A 19,785-nucleotide genomic window follows, 5' to 3' on the forward strand; every position below is an offset into this window, starting at 1 on the left:
TTTCAGCATGGATGGTCTTCCATGAGACCCCTGAACCAATGGATAAAATGGAAAGATAGAAGTTTCATCTAGAAGACCAGAAAAGTGTAAGAGGGAGTCTTCCTCATAGGTTTCAGGGAAATCAACTAAAATAGGGGGGAAAGGTAGGGGAATCTGCAGGAAGAGAGAAATCATAGAGAGACAAAGAGAACCATCAGCTGAGCATATAACATTGGCCCTCAGTTTACAAAGAAGGTTTCTGCCTAAAAGGTTAACTGAGGAATCAGGCATAAGTAGGAAAGAATGTTCCACCAAAAGGGAACCCACAGTGATCATTTGAGGAGAGAGTAAGAGTACATTTTGAGGATCTCCAGAAATCCAACAATCCTTTGGGACCTAATAGGGTTACAATGATCAGTTGGTATAGTCATAAGAACCAAATTATAGGCTCTAGCATCTATGAATCAACCACACAGAAAGTCACCTTGAGAGTGATGTGGGATTTGTTAGTATGAGGAAAGTGAAGACAGGGATGGCAGGCACAAGGACATCAGAGTCAAGAGTAATAAAAGTTGCTTTCATGCCTCTCAGCCCTGCCCTACCCACCTGCACATTCATGCAATAAACATCTTTCACAGCCCCCCACTACCCTTAAATCATCTCTGGGGTTTGAATCCCCAAGCATTTTCTTGAAGCACCAATTAGCAAGATGACCCCTTTGTGGCAATAGAAGCATTCTCCTGGTTTCTGGAATCTCAGCAGTGGAGGGAAGGATGGAGCTGACTGAGCTGAGGGCAAAAACAGGTTCTTAGTTAGGGTTCTTACTTAACTTTCTGCTTTTTCTTGTCACTCCTTTCAATTTACTTATCCCTTACTTCAAAAATATCCTGGGAGGGGTGGCTAAGTAGTACAGTGAATAGAGCACTGGCCCTGGAGTCAGGAGGACCTGAGTTCAAATCTGGCCTCAGACACTTAACAATTACTAGCCATGTGACCTTGGGCAAGTCAATTAACCCCAATTGCCCCGCCTTCCCCACCTCCAAAAAAGAAAAAAAATGTCCTGGGAAATACCTTTAAGTTCACCTGTGTTCTTTCCATGCTACCCTGGGCAGTGTTTGTGAAAATATTTGTGAATGTCTAGCTATAACCAACAAAAATTGTAGTCAAGTGGATCTAGTTCCATATATATATGGTTCTCATTCTTCTGAACAGTCTCCTCAAATTTGCTTCAGTTCTCGGGATGGGCAGCACAATTTTAAATCCCTCTAATCAATACATCTCTAGTTTGTAATCAGCCAGGGTATAATTGGTTGTACTGTTAGGGTTCCAGTGTGGGTCTTATAGAGACCAATTAGGAAGATTTCCTGGAACAGCAAAGGCTACTCCTGCCAGAACATTTTTCCCCAGGGGAGAGCAAGGTGTTCATTAAGTCTGTAACTCTCAGGTGGAATTATACTGTCTGAAAGTAGCCCAACAGCCCCAGAGGTCTTATCAAATGTGGGGGTGCCCTTTGTACAGGTGGAGAGATCAGAGGGGCTGAAAGGATGACAATTTCTAACAGGAACCAGGACTCCACTTGTTACATCTTGAACTAGTAGTCTCTCTTGAAGAGGGCACATACCGTGTTTCCCCGATAATAAGACCTATCCCGAAAATAAGCCCTCCCCTTACTGTGTAAGATTCCTCTAAAATAAGCTCTCCCCCGAAAATAAGCCCTATTGAGATTGCTACTGTAGTGAAGGTGATCCCCTGTGCTACATGCTACATTACGGTACCCTCTGTATGCACCCCCCCCCACCGGGAAACGCCCGCCACGCTCCGAGCTGCATCCAATCAGAGCTGCAGCAGTGAGTGCATCATCCTGTTCTTCCCCAGTGATTTGCTTATTGAATAAAGGCACATTTTTTTGTTCACATTTACCTGTTTATTAAAATTGCTGTCAATGTTCATTAAAATAAGCCCTCCCCTGAAAATAAGCCCTCTGGTGTTTTTCTGTCCAAAAAAAATAATAAGACAGTGTCTTATTATCGGGGAAACACAGTACCTGTAGGTATGTAGGATCTCTAGGGGATTCATGAGAAATAAGATTTCCCTGCATTAGTGGGGAAGAATAGATAGGAGGAGAGAAAGAGGCAAAGGGAGAGGGGGGCACCACCCATGAGAAAGGGCCTCCCGGCAAAACCAATAGTTTATTTGATAAATACTATAAGAATTGTCTATAGCCACTCTGTTCTTAATAGACAATAGTTGGAAATGCCAAATTTGGGTCAAAACTATTCATCAGTGGAATCACTAGCATTTCTAGACCAAATTTTACATAACTTAATGGTGTGTCCCTTTATTATACCTATTTGAACAGGGAGTTTCTTTCTGTCCCGGGATTTCATGAGTTTTTCCAAGGGAGTTCCAGTGGGAATGCTATTAGTATTTCCCATGATTTTGTAATTTACTCCCCTTGAAGCAAGCCTCACCTTCCAGTAATTAAAGCTGTCTGTGTGCCACAGAAATTTTCCTCTTTGCTGCCAATTAAGATCTGAACTGATCTCTACACCCTTTAAAGAATCCAAAATCAAACCCAGAAGTATTTTGCCAAGTCCACTATCTAGACACTTCAGAGACCTCTCTATTTATAAAAGAGATTGTTCTGTCTGTAAGAGAAAACTTTTTGCTCTCCAGAGGGCTTGGTCCTCCTCTAGCTGTGGGAGAAGTTGTTCTGCCCATAGCAAAGATTATCTCAGCTATATAAGGCTTTGTTCTATCTGCTCTACCACTTGTAAGTCGGAATCAGAATCTCATTCAGAACAGACTGCAAATGTGACAGACAATTAAGCATAGTGAACAGATTTTACATAGTTCCTGTTATTTGAAGGAGCTCTAAGCTCTACCTCTCTGCTGAGATACATACAACTACATGTAGAAACTAGACTTGAAACATAACATCAAGAAAACCAGAAAAAAATATTTAGACAGAGACATAGAAAACCTATGGATAACAGGGGAGTCAGCTGGAACCAATGCCCTAATCAGCTCCTCTTAATCTATGACTAATAAGTATCAAACTATATGTAATTAAGGAATGTGATTAAACTTAAGTGATTGATCAATAATTGATTAATATTCCATGTTACAAAATCACCTCACAATTCCCAAATAGTTATTTGATTAATAATTTCTTATATATAACTTTCAAAACTCTAGAAAGTCATATTATATAACCTGAGTCCCAAAGCCTATTGATATGGAACTCTTTCCTTCCTGGTAGACATCAATGTCCTGTGCCTGTGTGGGGCAGAGTTGTTGGGGGGCCGAGAGTAGAAAGCAAAGGACTAGTCTCTTCCACTCTCATGTGTTTCTTCTGGTTCTCTTCAACCTCTTAGTCCCTTCAAGATCAAGACTTCAAGTTTCTTTGGGCTCTTCAGTCTCTGGATTTTGAATACTTCATATTTTGAGCTTCAAGAGAGAAAATGAACAATAGCAGCCTCGCTTCAGGTTACTGAAGGGAAACTCATAGTTGAGTTGAGTTACCTTATTCCCAATGGGAGAGCTCCTTCATTAGTGTATACTGACTTGAAAAAAGGAATTATTTGCTACCTACTAGGTATATTCATTGCAGAACTAGTATTTCAAGGGAATGAACATAAAGTTTGGGGGTCTTCTTTTCCTCCAACTAATGAAAGTAATCAGAAGTTTAGCCTAAACCTGAAAATCACATCCCATAGACTAATAATATTTAGGGGAGAACTTATATATATAATTCTAGCCTAGTGTCCCCTCTGTCTGAGGAAAGCAGAGTGACCAAGCTCCTGGCCCCAACTTCCTGCTTCCCTCTTGGCAGGAAATAAAGTCTCCCTTGGAGAAGAGTGGAGAGAGGGAGAGGAGGGAGAGAGGGAGAGGAGAGAGAGAGGGAGAGGAGACTAGCCACACATAACAACACCCCCATGCTACATGTAAATGAGCTAATGGGTCACAATGCCCTCTTACTGGAAACTCAGTTTCCTTCCCACCCTGCCAGAAAACTGGTTCTCCCAGTACATTTATCTGGTCCTCAGAACAGACTATTACTCCTCAAGCTTTTTTACCTGAGGGTGTGTGACTATTTCCAAACTGATTTTACAATGCTATTTATACAAATGTTCTTTTTCTGCCTCTTTCAGAAAACAAAATGTCTACTGAGAAAGGGACAGTATCCAATACTTGCTATGATATCACAGGACTGAGACATTGTCTCTTCCCTATCCTATACCAAGTCCTTGTGGTAAATTCAATGCTGGATTGTCTGTCTCTTGTGAGAGGAGGATTCCTTTCTTCACATTCATTAGCTCATTAAAAAATTACTACCCTGATGTACAGGGGATAATGATGATTATAGTAATAGTAATAGATCCCAAGTCTAAGTATTTCCTCAAGGAAAAGGACAGGAAAAGAGGTACCCAATATAAAAAATGAATCAAATATGGGCTGATAGAATATTCTTATATAAGAAGAAATGCTACAGAATCACAGTGCATATTAACAGAAACAATAGCAATTTAACAGTAACAACTTATAGTAAATAATAACTTATAACTAAAGTTACAATTAGCTAGGAGGATAACATTTTATTAGTATAGTTTGCAGAACTGCTAATCAGTCATTTTACTTTCACTTCAGCTAGGCATTCTAGCAAACGGTGGGTTCAGTCTTTCTGGTTGCTAACCTCTCCAATGTCTATAATCATAGCATGCAAGTAAACATCTATAAAGTGAGGAGGAAGTGAGGGGAACAGCTGTCATTTGAACCTCATTCTCAGATGAACTGGTCAAAGGAGAGAAGAACACATAAACACAAGTACAAAAATATCTTTCATTCAATAGGGAAACAGGAGTGAAAAGGGGAAAAAACAGAATTAGAGGGAGGGTACATTAAGAGAAAGATGAATCCTAAGCTTAGGATATTAAGTCTTCCTAGATTTCTCTAAAACTCCAACTAAGGATATGCAAAAATATTTATAGCACTTTTTTAAGGTGTCAAAGAATGGGAATCTGTGAGGGTTATCAATTGAGGAACAACTGAACAAGTTATGGAACAGAAATGTAATATAATACAATTGTGCTATAAAAAATTTGAAGGGAATAATTTTAGAGAAACCTAGGAAGATTTAATATGAACTGATACAGAATGAAATTAATAGAACCAGAATAATTTCTATGACAACACTGTAAAGACAAACAACTTTGAAAAAATTAGGAACTCTGATAATATAATGACCAACCACAATTCCAGAGGACGAATAATGAAACTTGTTCTTCACCACATCATAAGGAGTTAGGGGGGGAGGAAGGGGGTAAGAGAAAAGGTGAATTTTTGCTGATTGAAAAATACATATATGTATACATATGTATGCATATGTACATAAATATTATATGCATATGTTTATATACTCATGCACACAACAGAAGTTTAACAAGATAATTAACAAAATATTTCTATTTTTGTGTGACCTCTTCTGCATATTCTAAAAAATTCTTTTGTTCGGCCTTTTTTCTCACATATCTGTTACTACCCAGAAACCTACTACTCCCACTCCACTTACCTAAATAGAAAACTTCCCTGGTGTAATCTGGTTTCCAACCAAGCCTAGGATGTTTTGTGTGCTATTGCATATTCAGGAATGATTCTTGAACGATAGGCAGAAGGCTGAACACAATGCTGCTCATCTGTACAATGGATATACTGATTTGTTTTCAGAATTTCTTTGAAGAGAGACCCATGGAAAGAGGGCACTCCAACAAGGCATTTAAAAAGGCACTCCAAAGATTTATAAATAGAAGACATGCATGGGAAGTTGTACTCATGTCCCTGGATGGTCTTAAACTAGCTACTACCAGAATAGAACTCCTCTGGGTAAAATTGTCCTTTCTATTCTACCTTGAGCTGAGTTCAGATATAGAGCTCATTTACTCTTGCATATTCTATGGTAAACTCTAATCTGTTGATTTCCTTTATTGTTTGCATGAATTAAAGAGCGTATTTCCTATTTATAAGAGTCTTTTGAATATCCATTACTTAATAGAAAGGAGCTAACACAGAAAGATAAATGCTACCTGTCCCTTAAGAACAAGAAGGAAAGTCTCTGTTTATGAACCCAGATGCATACCCCTATGCCAGACAAATATTTGAGATGTATGATAAATACAATTGAAGTATAAGATACATACAATTACAGAATGATGCTCCTCTCAGAGACTGGGGAAAAGAGTACCCAGCCTCGGCAGAACTCCAGGGGCCTAATTTTCTTTACCCATGCTCCCAACCTAGCGTGCTGGTGGTACAGGCACCACTTCTAGATTTCCTTTTTCCTATAGAGGTGGACCAGTCTTCAGATCAGAGCCATCCATACCACCCACAAGCCAAGTACACACATGTAAACAATCCATGTGGACATACATATCTTACATTAGTAATAAATATGCATCGTCAACCATTACTAAGTTTGTTTGTAGAAAGACAACAAAATTATCTGAATATGAGTGTTTATTCCTCTCAAAGCTTGTGAAACATGCATATAGAGATATGCAAGGGAGCTCATCATAAGACAATAAACTCAAAGATGGACAGACAAAGCAGATGTTATAACTTCAGAGCAATTTGCTCTCACCTCTCCCTTCCTTCCTGGCTCAGGATGCCTATGTCAGCCAGAATTATAGTCTCCATGTGGTTAACCATGATATGAGAAAGGAATTTCTTAAGTGAATAGGTTATAAATACAATAAGATAGGAGAATGTCAAAGTGTCAATTGAAATTATAGATCCAGGATATGTTTCTTTTACCATTAACATGACATAACATAGTATATATCAAAAAATACTTAAGATAAGTCCCATTATTCAAGATAGTTCTGGTCAAGGCACCTTGTCCTTAGTAGTCATAAACAGAAGAATGCTCTGGTCAGCTTCATCTGCCCTTGTAGTGTTGACACAGGAAAGGGCATTTTGAGTTCACTCAGAGAGCAAGGAATGTCTGTTTTGCCAGAGGATTGCAAAGCATTATGGTAAATTAAGCTCAGAGTGGGCCACAATGCCTCTCCTGATTAGCCAGTCCAAGTTTTAGGCCTTTCTCAGATCCTGAGGGTTCAAAATGGTTTAGGTAGGGGTCTACAGCATATTACAACAAAACAAATAAAAACACTGGTCATATCTCAAAATACATTTGTAGTTATAGTGAGACGGGGATGGTGAGCAAAGATTCTGCAATCATTTCTATTTTCCTTGCCTTCAGCCTGCTACTTACTCATTGTCCAGACGGCTTTCCTGGTATAAAAACTGCTCTTCTGCTCTGGGAAGCGTGGATAGGAGCTCTGTAATGTTTGTACCAACTGATTAAATATACTAGAACTTCCCTTTTTCACCAGGAACCAGACAATGGCGTAGCACAACAACTAGCCAATTAGGAGGATTTCTGATGCCCTGGGCTGCTTGACATAGCAGTGATCCTTTGCAAAGTAAACTTTAGCTGAACTTGGCCTGCAACTGCTGAAACCAGTCTTGACCAACTCGGAGAAAAAGCAAACAACTTGCTATCTGACATCTAAAGAGTAACAATCCTCCTACTTTCTGATTTACTGTATTTACAGATATCTTCTCCCTAGACTCCCACTTCCTGCCTGACTCCCCAAGTTATCGTGTTTCCTCCCTTAATCCTGACTTAGCCATACATACCTCAAATATGTATAAATACCTCACCTTTTCCCACTCCCCTTTGGGCAGATGAGAACATTGTCTCACTGCTCCAGCTTGCAAGTTTCTTCAGGCAATAAATGCAGTTACAATCTCTGTATACTGTAATCAGACTCTGGTTCAGTCCCCATTTTGGATCTGGGGTTTCTTCTGTTTTAGCAGTTCACAGAGATTTTTACTAGAAATTTATAAAAGGATGTTTAATTCTATTAAAAAAAAATCTCTGAGCCTTGTGGCAGAAACAGTTCTCTTGCATCATTGTCATTGTATCTCGTATCATTGTCCGATCTCTCTCTCCTCCTTTGGGGCTCCTCTGGCGGGCCCCAATTCCCCTCTTTTTTTCAATGATTACACCCAGACTAGCCAAGACATGTGGTTAAGACTGTTTATAAAGACAAAACAAATATTTAAAACAAAGAAAAGTAAACAGAGTTTTCCATGACAGAAGAAAAGTTTTCAGGCTTTCAGGAGGGAACCCAGTGGAATAAAGGAGATACAAGATTATTTTAGAGTCTATAGTCAAAGAGGACATCAGTGATACAGCGTCCATCCTGACACTTTGTGTGCCCTATTAAACTCTACAACTTTATTCAGGAAGTAATGGACCCTATCTTTGTGGCAGGTACATCTGTTTACTTTTCCAGTCTCTTAGCTCCATGTAGCTTCTTGTGACAGATTTTCAAACTTTTTTCAATGTATTGATTAGTTTTTTTTCCCTCCTTAAAAACATTCTTGTTTATATGAGTCTCTGAGGGGAAAGAGGACAGTCTCTGGGGAAAAAAATTTTGATGGTGTTAAAAAAAAGGTATCAATAAAAATTTATGTTAAAAATGTACTTATCAGGGCAGCTAGGTGGTACAGAGAATAGAGCAGCTGCCCTGGAGTCAGGAGGACTTGAGTTCAAATCTATCCTCAGACACTTAACATTTACTAGTCGTGTGACCTTGGGCAAGTCACTTAACCCCAATTGCCCTGCCTTCCCCCCTCCAAAAAGCAAAAAAAAAATGTACTTATCTCTTACCATGTTATATTTTTTTCTCCAATGGAATACAAGCTTCTTGAGGGGAGGGGCTTTTTTGGAGGGGGAGGATTATCAGAATCTTGGCACTGAATGAATACTGGTTAAAAACATAGGGATGGATATAATCCCTGTCTTCAGACATCTGAAGAGTTGACATATGGTCCCAAAGACCAAAACTCAGATCAGTAGGGGTAATGTTACAGAAGCAGATTTCACCTCAATGTAAGGAAACCTTCAAAATAACAAGAGTTGCTCAAAAATTGATTAGGTTTCTTTGGCATGTATGTTACTCTTCACTACAGGTCTTCAAGAACCTCAATTACCACAACTGGTCCTTTAGGATTGGTTTTCTAATGGGAACTGGACTTGAGATTTTAATGAGGTTCCTTCCAGCTCTGACTGTGGTTCTCTAGTCCCAGTCTCCTGTGTCTGAGCAATTTCCAAATAATGGCTGCCCCCATGAACCACCTTCCTCCACCCCCAAATGAAAAGAAGGATGAATGGATGGATCAAATCTGCCAATGATAACAGACTGCTCTATGAGGTCAGAAGAATGAAACATCAAAAAGGTGAAGGGTAATTGTCACTTGGGGATATAAGACCAAAGGTCTAAACCAGCTCACCTAAGCATCTCAGTGGCTCATTGGAAGAGCTATTCTTGGAATAGTTCTTTGAAAAACTATCTATAAAATGAGATTGACAATCCTATCTCCTGCTCCTGCTCCTGGACTTCATTGGAGTGCTCTATCCTCTCTCCTATCACCAATCAGAGAGTTGTTGTTTGTCCATTTTCTAAGAGGACCAATGACATAACAGGGGAACGTCTTACTCCTGCCTGAATTGAATTTGTGAGGCAGAGTTGCACAAAGTCATCAGCCTCATTCTCTCTTTTTTTGTGTGCGTTTTTTATTCTTTTTTTTAAATTGTATGTTTATTTTTAGTTTACATCATTCATTTCCACAAGATTTTGAGTTACAAATTTTCTCTCCATTCTTCCCCTATCCACCGCGCCAAAACTGCAATCCCACTGTATACCCCCTCCCCCAATCTGTTCTCTCCTATATCCTCCCCCATTCCTCCTCCTGACTTTCTGGCAGGGCAAGATGTATCTCCATATCCCAGGGCCTGTATCATATTTCCCAGTTGCATGTAAACAATAATAATAATATATTTTTTTAAACATTTGATTTTACAACTTTGAATTCCAGATTCTTTCCCTTCCTCTGTCATCACCCACCCTCACCGGAAAGATGAACAATTCAATATAGATTGTGAATGTGTAGTTATGCAAAACATTTTCATAGTGGATAAATTGTGAAAGACTGACTATATTTCACTCCATCCTATCCCACCCCCCACTTATTCTATTTACTACTTTGACCCCATCCCTTTTCAAAAGTGTGTGCTTCTAACTACCCTCCCCCTCTAACCTACCCTCCCCTCCATCATCTCCCCTCTCATCTCCTTCCCTCCTACTCTCCTGTAGGTCAAGATACCCAATTTAGTGTGTATGTCATTCCCTCCCTAAGCCAGCCCCCCATGAGCCCATGGTTTTAGCCCCAGGGTGGCCCAACCAGTGGCTGCAGCAGACTTCAGGAGAGTGGATCACCAGCAGCAGTTGTGGTTTTCAGAATCATCAACCAATAAATGCCAAAGAAAAAGTGAGAGGTCAGTGTAGAACTCTGTTGGAACTGGCTGAGGAGTGGGGAATGGAGGAACAGGTATGGCCCCTGCCCCTGGAGCTAGAAGTGGTGAAGGTTTGGAGGCAATGCGGCCTTCTCCATATGTCAGCTTCAGAGCTACTGGCCTGCAGACCGTGGGGGGTGGGGAGAGTGAACATTCAGAGGGTAATTGCTCTTATTTAACCTGCCTGGTGTAATAGTAATGGCATTTAAAGATTCCCCTGTATTGGCTTGGTTTTTGGTTTGATTGTGTTAAAACCCAGAGCTTGTTAATCCCACCTGTGGGATGGACTTGTTGAAGTGAAAAGAAAGTCCTGAACTGAGAGGAGCTGGTGATGTAGATTTGGAGAGACACGAGAGAGAGGCAGAAGAACTTTTTGGAAGCAGCACCCTCATGGAGGCAGAGAGAGACTGAGAGGATTGCTGAGGGCCACTTTGAATCGCCCTGGACTTTTGAGACCTGCCCCTGGAGCTGCCAAGGACTGAGGAGACATAGCTGTTTTGCTGGTACTTTGTCTGTCTGTTTTGATGTTGTTTTGCCAGATTTGTCCACTGGTGAAAGACAGTCCTTTTGTTGAAGAAGTCCTGGAACCTGGCTGTTGGTTAAGAGCTACTGAGACTGTCCTGCAAACAGAGAGTGAATACTGTCCACTGGTGAAGGACAGTGCTGTTGTTGCAGGGGTCTGGGAACCTTTCTGTTGGTTCAGAAGCCCTGAAGAAGGATTTTCTTGTTGTATGTTTACAGAAATCCTGGGAGAGGGTTTTGCTAATGTTTTAAGGGGTCCTAGGACTGTTCTGCAGACAGAGGATGAATTAATGAAGAGACTGGAAATGTATCTTGTGGCCTTGCTAAGCTTTGTCTCCCCAGGAACAAAGATTGCTGAGAACTTGCTTCATGTCAAGATGAAGAAAAGACCTCCATTTGGGTATTAAGTGCTGTGCTTAAACTTGATGTAACTCTGGGGTAGATTCAATTGTGATCCAGGGGTGGGGAACTTTTGACATTTTGGTGTTCTATGATTGAACAAATGAAAGTATTTTACTTATGTTTGGAAACTAATCTCCATTTGAGAAGAGGGGCTTTGTGATGGACTAAATGAACGTATAGCCTAGGGGTGGAGTAGTATTTAGAACAGGGACTTTGTAATTGATTGAATGAATGTAAGGTCCTGGGGTGGGGTAGTACTTGGAGATTATTTAATCACACTTAGTAAATGCTGTATTTTGAATGATGTCATATTTTGATCTTCTCTGTTCTTAATTTGTCACTGAATAAAATGGAGAGCATCTATGCTGGTATTTTGAACCTTGGGAAGTTGCCTTTCCTTGGCATTACATTACACCTGGATCTGGATCCTGGTTTGGGTGGTGGTCCTGAGGTGTGTGACCAGTGAGCCAGACTTTGTGAGGGCTATAGAGATGGCACCCTCCTAATAGCTCTGGCAGCTGCAAAAACTTCAGCAATTTGGGACAAAGCTCTCCCCTCTGGAAGCAGAGTTCTACTGTGGCAGAGAGCTCAAAAGTCAAGTAACTGAGTGGCAACATGAGCAAACAAAGGAAGCAAAGCAAGCACAGCAATCCAACTGTAGATTCCTTTTTTGGGGACAAAAAGGATCAAAGGGGGAAGACAACGAAGTCAGAACTCCTGCACCAAAAGATTCCAAGAAAAATATGAATTGGTTACAGGCCATGGAAGAGCTCAAGAAGGATTTTGAAAATCAAGTAAGAGAAGTAGAGGAAAAAAATGGGAAGAGAAATGAGAATGATGCAAGAAAATTATGAAAAGGGGGTGAAGTCAAGATGGCAGAGTAGAAACAGGACTTCTGCGGGGCTCAGGCTTCCACCTCCCCCAATTCATGTAAAAGAGAATTCTGAACAAATTTTGGAGCTACAGAACCCAAAAAATGACACAGAGAAGTTAACCTCCCACTGAGGACAGCCCAGTAGGCTGGCAGGAATCGGTCAGTGCAGCGTTCTGGGAGCCGACCCCAGGCCTGCATGAGCCAGAGGTTTTAGCCCAAGGGTGTGCCTGACCAGCCACAGTTTGGAGGGACTCCAGATCACCAACAGCTGTGGCAGTTTCCAGAATTATCAACACATAGATGCTAAGGACACAGTGAGAGGTCAGTGCAGTGTGGACTTTGGGATCCAGTAGTTGGGAGTGTGTCAGCCTTTATCCCCTGGAGGGAGAAGCTGCTGAGGGCTGTGGCACAGCCACATGAAACTGCCACATGGCAGTTTCAGTTCCTGGCCTGTAGATTGTAGGGGGACCAAGTGACCAGTCTGAGGGGTAATTGCTCTTGCTTTAACCTGCTTGGATCTAGATTGTGGTCTAGGGTGGAGGTCCTGGGGAGTGTGACCAGCTTGTCAGAGCATGTGGAGCTTTAGAGAGGGCACCAACTAATACTTTCGGCAGCTGAGAAAACCCCAGCATTTAGAATGAAGCTCCCCTGTCTGGTAACAGAGTCCTACTGTGGCAAAAATCCCAAAAGCCAAGTAATTGAGTGGAAACATGACCAGGCAAAGGAAGCAAAGCAAGCAGAAGAATCCAACATTAGACTCCTATTTTGGTGACAAAAAGGATCAAAGCATGGAACAGGAGGAAAACAGTAAAGTCAGAACTCCTGCACCAAAATCTTCAATGAAAAATATGGGCTGGTTACAGGCCATAGAGGACCTTAAGAAGCAGATAAGAGAGGTGGAGGAAAAATTGGGAAGAGAAATGAGAACAATGCAAGAAAATTATGAAATGAGAGTCAACAGCCTGACTGAGGAAAATCAGTCAGGCTGTTGACTCTCATTTCATAATTTTCTTGCATTGAGACTAACTCAAATGGCAAAAGAGGCTCAAAAAGGCAATGAGGAGAAGAATGCCTTAAAAAGCCAAATTTGCCAGATGGTAGAAGAATCTCAAAAGCTCACTGAGGAGAATCATACCTTCAGAATTAGATTGGAGCAAATGGCAGCTAGTGACTTTATGAGAAATTGAGATGCTGTTAAACAGATCCAAACAAATGAAAAAATAGAAGGCAATGTGAAATATCTCATGGGAAAAACCACTGACCTGGAAAATAGATCCAGGAGATATAATTAAAAAATTATTGGACTACCTGAAAGCCATGATCAAAGAAAGAACCTAGAAATCATCCTTGAAGAAATTCTGAAGGAAAACTGCCCTGATGTTTTAGAATCAAAGGGCAAAATAGAGGTTGAAAGAATCCACCAATCACCTCCTGAAAAAGATCCCAAAAAGAAAACTCCTAGGAATATTATAGCCAGGTTCTGGAATTCCTAGATCAAGGAGAGAATATTACAAGCAGCCAGGAAGAAACAATTTGAATACTGTGGAAACACAATCAGGAAAACACAGGATCTAGTAGCTTCTACATTCAGGGATTGCAGGGCTTAGAATATGATATTCCAGAGGTCAAAGGAATTGGGATTAAAGCCAAGAATCACCTACCTAGCAAAACTGAGTATCATTTTTCAGGGGAAAATATGGTCATTCAGTGGAATAGAGGACTTTCAGGCATTCTTGATGAAAAAACCAGAGTTGAATAGAAAATTTGACATTCAGATACAAGAAGCAAGAGAAGCATGAGAAGATAAACAGGGAAAAGAAATCATAAGGAACTTATCAAAGTCGAACTATTTACAATCCTACATGGAAAAATGATAATTGTAACTGATGAAACTTTTCTCAGTATGAAAATAGTTGAAGGGAATATATATGTCTATATCTGAGGGTATATGGGCTTATGAATACACATGTGAATTTGTATATATATTTACAGGTATACATAGATAGAGGGCACAGGACCAATTTAATAGGAAGGGATGATACTTAAAAGGTGAAATTAAGAGGTGAGAGAAGAATATAATGAGAGAAGATGGGAAGAGACAGAATGAGGTAAACTATCTCATATAGAAGAGGCAAGGGAAAATGGTTACAATGGAGGGAAAGAACAGGAAGGCAAAAGGGAATGGGTCAACCTTATTCTCATTGAATTTGCCTCAGGGAGGGAATGAAATACACACTTAATAGGGTATCTCACCCTACAGGAGAGTAGGGGGGAAGGGGATGAGAGGGTAGATGATGGAAGGGAGGGCAGGGTAGGGGGGAGGGAAGTTGGAAGCACCCACTTTTGAAAAGCGACAGGATAGGGGCGGCTAGGTGGTACAATGAGTAGAGCACTGGCCCTGGAGTCAAGAGGACCTCAGTTCAAATTATATATATATATATATATATATATATATATATATATATATATATATATATACTATTATTAATACTATTTTACATGTAATTGGGAAATAAGATATATAGGCACTGGGGAATAGAGATCCACCATGCCCTACTGGAAAAGTCGAAGGGGATATGGGATATCATATGGGACCACTATTTTGGGGTGGTGGGTAGGGGAAAAATGGGGAGAAAATTTGTAACTCAAAATCTGGCGGAAATGAATGATGTAAACCAGAACTTAATAAATCATTTGGAAAAAAAAGAAAATCATGAAAAGAGAGTCAACAACCTGACTGAAGAAAATAAAACACCTTAAAAAATAGGTTAACTCAAATGGCAAAAGAGGCCCAAACAGCCAATGAGGAGAAGAATGAGCCTGAAATTCAGCCTGAAAAAGCTGAATTTGACAGATAGAAAAAGAATCTCAAAAGCTCACTGAAGTGAATAATTCCTTCAGAATTAGATTGGAGCAAATGGAACCTAATGACTTTATGAGATATCAAGATACTATTAAACAGATCCAAACAAATGAAAAGTAGAAGGCAATGTGAAATATCTCATTGGGAAAACCACTGACCTGGAAAATATATCCAGGAGAGATAATTAAAAAATTATTGAACTACCTGAAAGTCATGATCAAAAAAAGAACCTAGAAATCATCCTTCAAGAAATTCTCAAGGAAAATTGCCCTGATGTTTTAGAACCAGAAGGCAAAATAGAAATTGAAATCATTCACTGATCACCTCTTGAAAAAGATCCCAAAAAGAAAACTCCCAGGAATATTATAGCCAGGTTCCAGAGTTCCCTGATTAAGGAGAAAATATTACAAGCAGCCAAGAAGAATTTGAATATTGTGGAAACACAATCAGGATAACACAGGATCTAGTAACTTCTACATTCAGGGATCTCAGGGCTTAGAATATGATATTCCAGAGGTCAAAGGAGCTAGGATTAAAACCAAGAATCACCTACCCAGCAAAACTGAGTATTATGTTTCAGGGGAAAATATGGTCATTCAATGAAATGGAGAACTTTCAAGCATTCTTGATGAAAAAATCAGAGTTGATAGGGGCAGCTAGGTGGCTCAGTGAGTAGAGCACCAGCCCTGGAGTTAGGAGGACCTGAGTTCAAATCCAGCCTCAGACATTTAACACAAAAACTAGTTTGTGACCTTGGGCAAGTTACTTAACCCCAATTGCCCTGCAAAAAGAAAAAAAACAGAGTTGAATGGAAAATTTGACATTCAAATACAAGAAGCAAGAAAAGCATGAGAAGGTAAACAGGGAAAAGAAATCATAAGGAACTTATCAAAGTTGAACTATTTACATGCCTACACAGAAAAACGATAATTGTAACTTATGAAACTTTCCTCAGTATGAGGATCGTTGAAGGGAATATAAATGTGTGTGTGTGTGTGTGTGTGTGTGTGTGTGTGTATATATATACATATGTCTATATATATATATGTCTATATAGGAGTGTATATGTGCATATGAATACATATGTGAGTCTATGTATATATGTATACAGGCATACATAGATAGAGGACACAGGATCAATTGAATAGGAAGGGATGATATTTAAAAGGTGAAATTGAGAAGTGAGAGAGAAATATAATGAAAGATTATGGGGAGAAACAGAATGGGGTAAATTATCTCATATAGAAGAGGCAAAGGATAACTGTTATAATGGAGGGGAAGAACAGAAAGGCAAGAGGGAATGGTTCAACCTTACTCTCATTCTCTCTTTCAGAGTCATAGAAATCCAGTGGCAAGATAAAAGTTAAGATGATTGGTGATGCCCTGCATTCAGTGGATGACGTTGGTGTCTTCAATGTTTGACCAAGCTCTCAGCATTCCACAGCACCTGCTTCAGCCAGTTATAGACTGTTGGAACAAACTGTTCTCATCTGCTCATCCCCTAGGGGAAGTCTTCACATGCTTAGGGCAGAAATTCTGCTGACTGACAGGTTGGTTTACCCTGTATGCCAAGATAGTTTACTGGGTTGTGACTGATGCACATGCTACAGCTTCTTGGAGTCCCAGGTGAGAGTTGAGTGCCTGATTGACACCAAAGGTAAACCAGTGCTCCTGAAAAGAGCTTCTCAAAGTTTCACACCAGAGAGGCTAGTCATCCTTGAATATCCCAACCAATCAGAAAGTAGTACTGCTGACTCCACTCACTTCCTCTGTCTCTCACTGGAGAATCAGGTTGGCCAGAGAGGTTCACAGTTAGGTCTCGGTGATTTCTGGCACACTATGAAAAAAGGGGTGGGAGCATGGAGTCCCGATAGCCTTAAATGATGTGACACACTTCCAACTGGGGTCCCACTACCTGAAAATGAGGGCTGGAGGAGCTATCTCCTCCCTCTACAAGCTCTTCCCCTATTGCCTTCTCTGGGGCTCAGGACTGGAGAAGCTGGCTCCTGGGTCTTCATCTGCATATTTTCAATCCCTGGGGTCTTCCAGCCCTGGGCGGGGAATGCTCTCTCTTAGAGAGCCCTAAGCCACATGACACAGGCTTTCAGAGCCAGAAGGGTCCCCAGAAAGTATAGAGAAAATAGAGAATCTAGACCTTACCTGGACAAGACCATTTCAAATAATAATAGTTGGTATGATAATTATGAATATACAGACAACACACCTGCTGAAGGAGTACCTTTTCACTGGCTGTCCCCCATGTCTGAAATGCCCTCCATCCTCAACTCCATCTCCTGGCCTCTTTCAAGTCTCAGCTAAAACCCCACCTTCTGTTAGCAACTTTTTCCAGGCACCCTCAATGGTAGTACCATCCCTCTGAGAAGATGTCCAATTTATCCTGTATATATTTTATATACCTGTAGTTGCAAATTATCTTCTTAGTTGAATGTAAACTGCTTGAGAGAAGGGACTGTTTTGTTTTTTTCCCCCCACCTTTGTTTGATTCCTTAGTAGTTAGTTCTGTGCATTGGGAATATGGGAACATGACCTGAGTCTTACAATTGATTTAAACTACCTTGAACAAGTGTGTGTAATACCTGACCAAGCCTAAGGGTAGTAGAGGGATCCATTACTCTTATCTATTCAGTCCTGCTGTGCCCAGGACAGCCCTGTCTTGTGAGTAAACTCCCCACCAAAACCTAACTTAACAACTCCTAAGAAATCTACACTTCTACAACCAAGCTGGTAAGGGCCCCTTTTTCTTTCAAATCTCAGTATTCTATTGGAGGATCTACATCCCTAAAACTGGAATTTCAGGGCAGAACTGATCTGGCCCCCTACTAATCTTGTGTCCTTATAACAGTATCTGTTATTAACAAGTGCTCAATAAATGCTTGTTGACTTGATTTGTAGGTGCATTGAAGATCTATATTCAAATTCCAGTAGTGGCTTTGCACTAGACAAATCAGTCTCTCTGAGCCTCAATTTCCTCTTCCATAAAAAGGGAATAATATTAACACCTACCAAAAAAAATATTGACACCAACCTCACAGGGTTGTTTTGAAGAAGAAATAAGATACTATATTGCAAAATGCTCTGCAAACCTTAAAGTGAGATATTTTGCTGTTGTTTGGTCATTTTCAACCTCAGCAAAGATACTGGAGTGGTTTGTCATTTCCTTTTTCCAATTCATTGTAAAGATTGAGGAAAGTGAGGCAAACAGAGTTAAGTGACTTGCCCAGGGTCACACAGCTAGTAAGTGTCTGAGGTCACATCTGAACTCAGGAAAATGAGTCTTCCTGATCCCAGGCCTATCACTTGATCCGCTGGACCACCTAGCAGCCCCCAAAGTGAGATATACAGTAAATGTCAGCTTTTTTTACTCTTGTGGAGGAATATACACAATTTCTTACCTTCCATCTTTTTCTAACATTGGGACAGAGACAAACATTAGACACCCACTATTTGCCAGCCACTGGGGAATACAAGGTACATACTGAAGACCCTATTCTTGAGAAGCTTATAATCTGCCCAGAGAACTCATAATAAAAGACTTTAAAGCTGAAGAGCTCTTTGAAATACCTGTCCTAGTCTTCAGACTAGTATACTTTTTTTCTCAATTTAGTCTAGCAATCTAAGCCTCAGAGAGGTTGAATTTTAAAATCATTCAGCTAGTACAGGGTAGCAGGATTACAACCCAGCCTTGACTACTATTACTAGTGTTCATTCCACTGTGCTACACTAACTCTGTGAGGACCAGCTTCCTTCAGTTTGTATTTTTCATCATAACACTCCCTGTCTTCAATTTATCAGGCTTTTATGAAAGGTTACATAGTTACAAACATTTGCAAATTTTTTTTCTCTGATTACACATTGTTGCCTACTTCCTATGGACAGAAGGAGGTATTTTAATCTCTTTAAGAAGTTGTTTCCAAGGGTGGCTAGATGGCACAGTAAGTAAAGCTTGGGCCCTGGAGTCTGGAGGACCTGAGTTCAAATATGATCTGAGACACTTAACACTAGCCATGTGACCTTGGGCAAGTCACTTAACCCCAATTGCCCTGCCTTCCGCCATCCAAAAAACAAAACAAGAAGTTGTTTCCATAACCTGCTTTGGGCCTGGTTTACTCCTGGGCAGGTTTCCTACTGAAAGCTAATCCTATACCTTACATGTGGATTCTGGTTTGCTTCTCTTATAGAGGATTTGCTTCCTTTCACTTTCCTATCCTTGCCCTTAAATTTTAGAATCCAAGATTCATGGAACATTGATACCAACTAGAAACTTAGACTCAAATGGTCTTATTTTATGGATTAGGAGACTCATAACTAATGAAGTTAGGTGACTTGCCCATTGAGTTAGTGAAAGAGCTTAGATAGGACTTAACCTCTAATTTCCCAATTTTCTACTATTCAGGCTACCTCCACACTACCTTGAGGCCTCAAACGTAATCCTTGAATTAGGAAAGTAGTACTTTATCCCTTAAACTTTAGTTTTTATTTCAAGGAGAGGCAGAGCATGTATTAGTAGGAAGAACACAGTAAGAAAACAGGGTTAAATATAGTACCCTTTCTGGAACTCAGTAGCATTGTGAGCATAGGAAATGTAATTTGTCTGTACCTCGTCTTCCTCATTCGTAAAATGGGGATTATGATTCTCATGTGCCTATGTCACTGAGAAGTTGCAAAGAACATGATTTGTAAACCTTAATTGCTATATAACTA

The sequence above is a fragment of the Petaurus breviceps genome, unplaced genomic scaffold, assembly GCF_028583685.1.
Source record: "Petaurus breviceps papuanus isolate PSGF00001 unplaced genomic scaffold, PetGlider_PUasm1.0 227, whole genome shotgun sequence".
Lineage (NCBI taxonomy): Eukaryota > Metazoa > Chordata > Mammalia > Diprotodontia > Petauridae > Petaurus > Petaurus breviceps.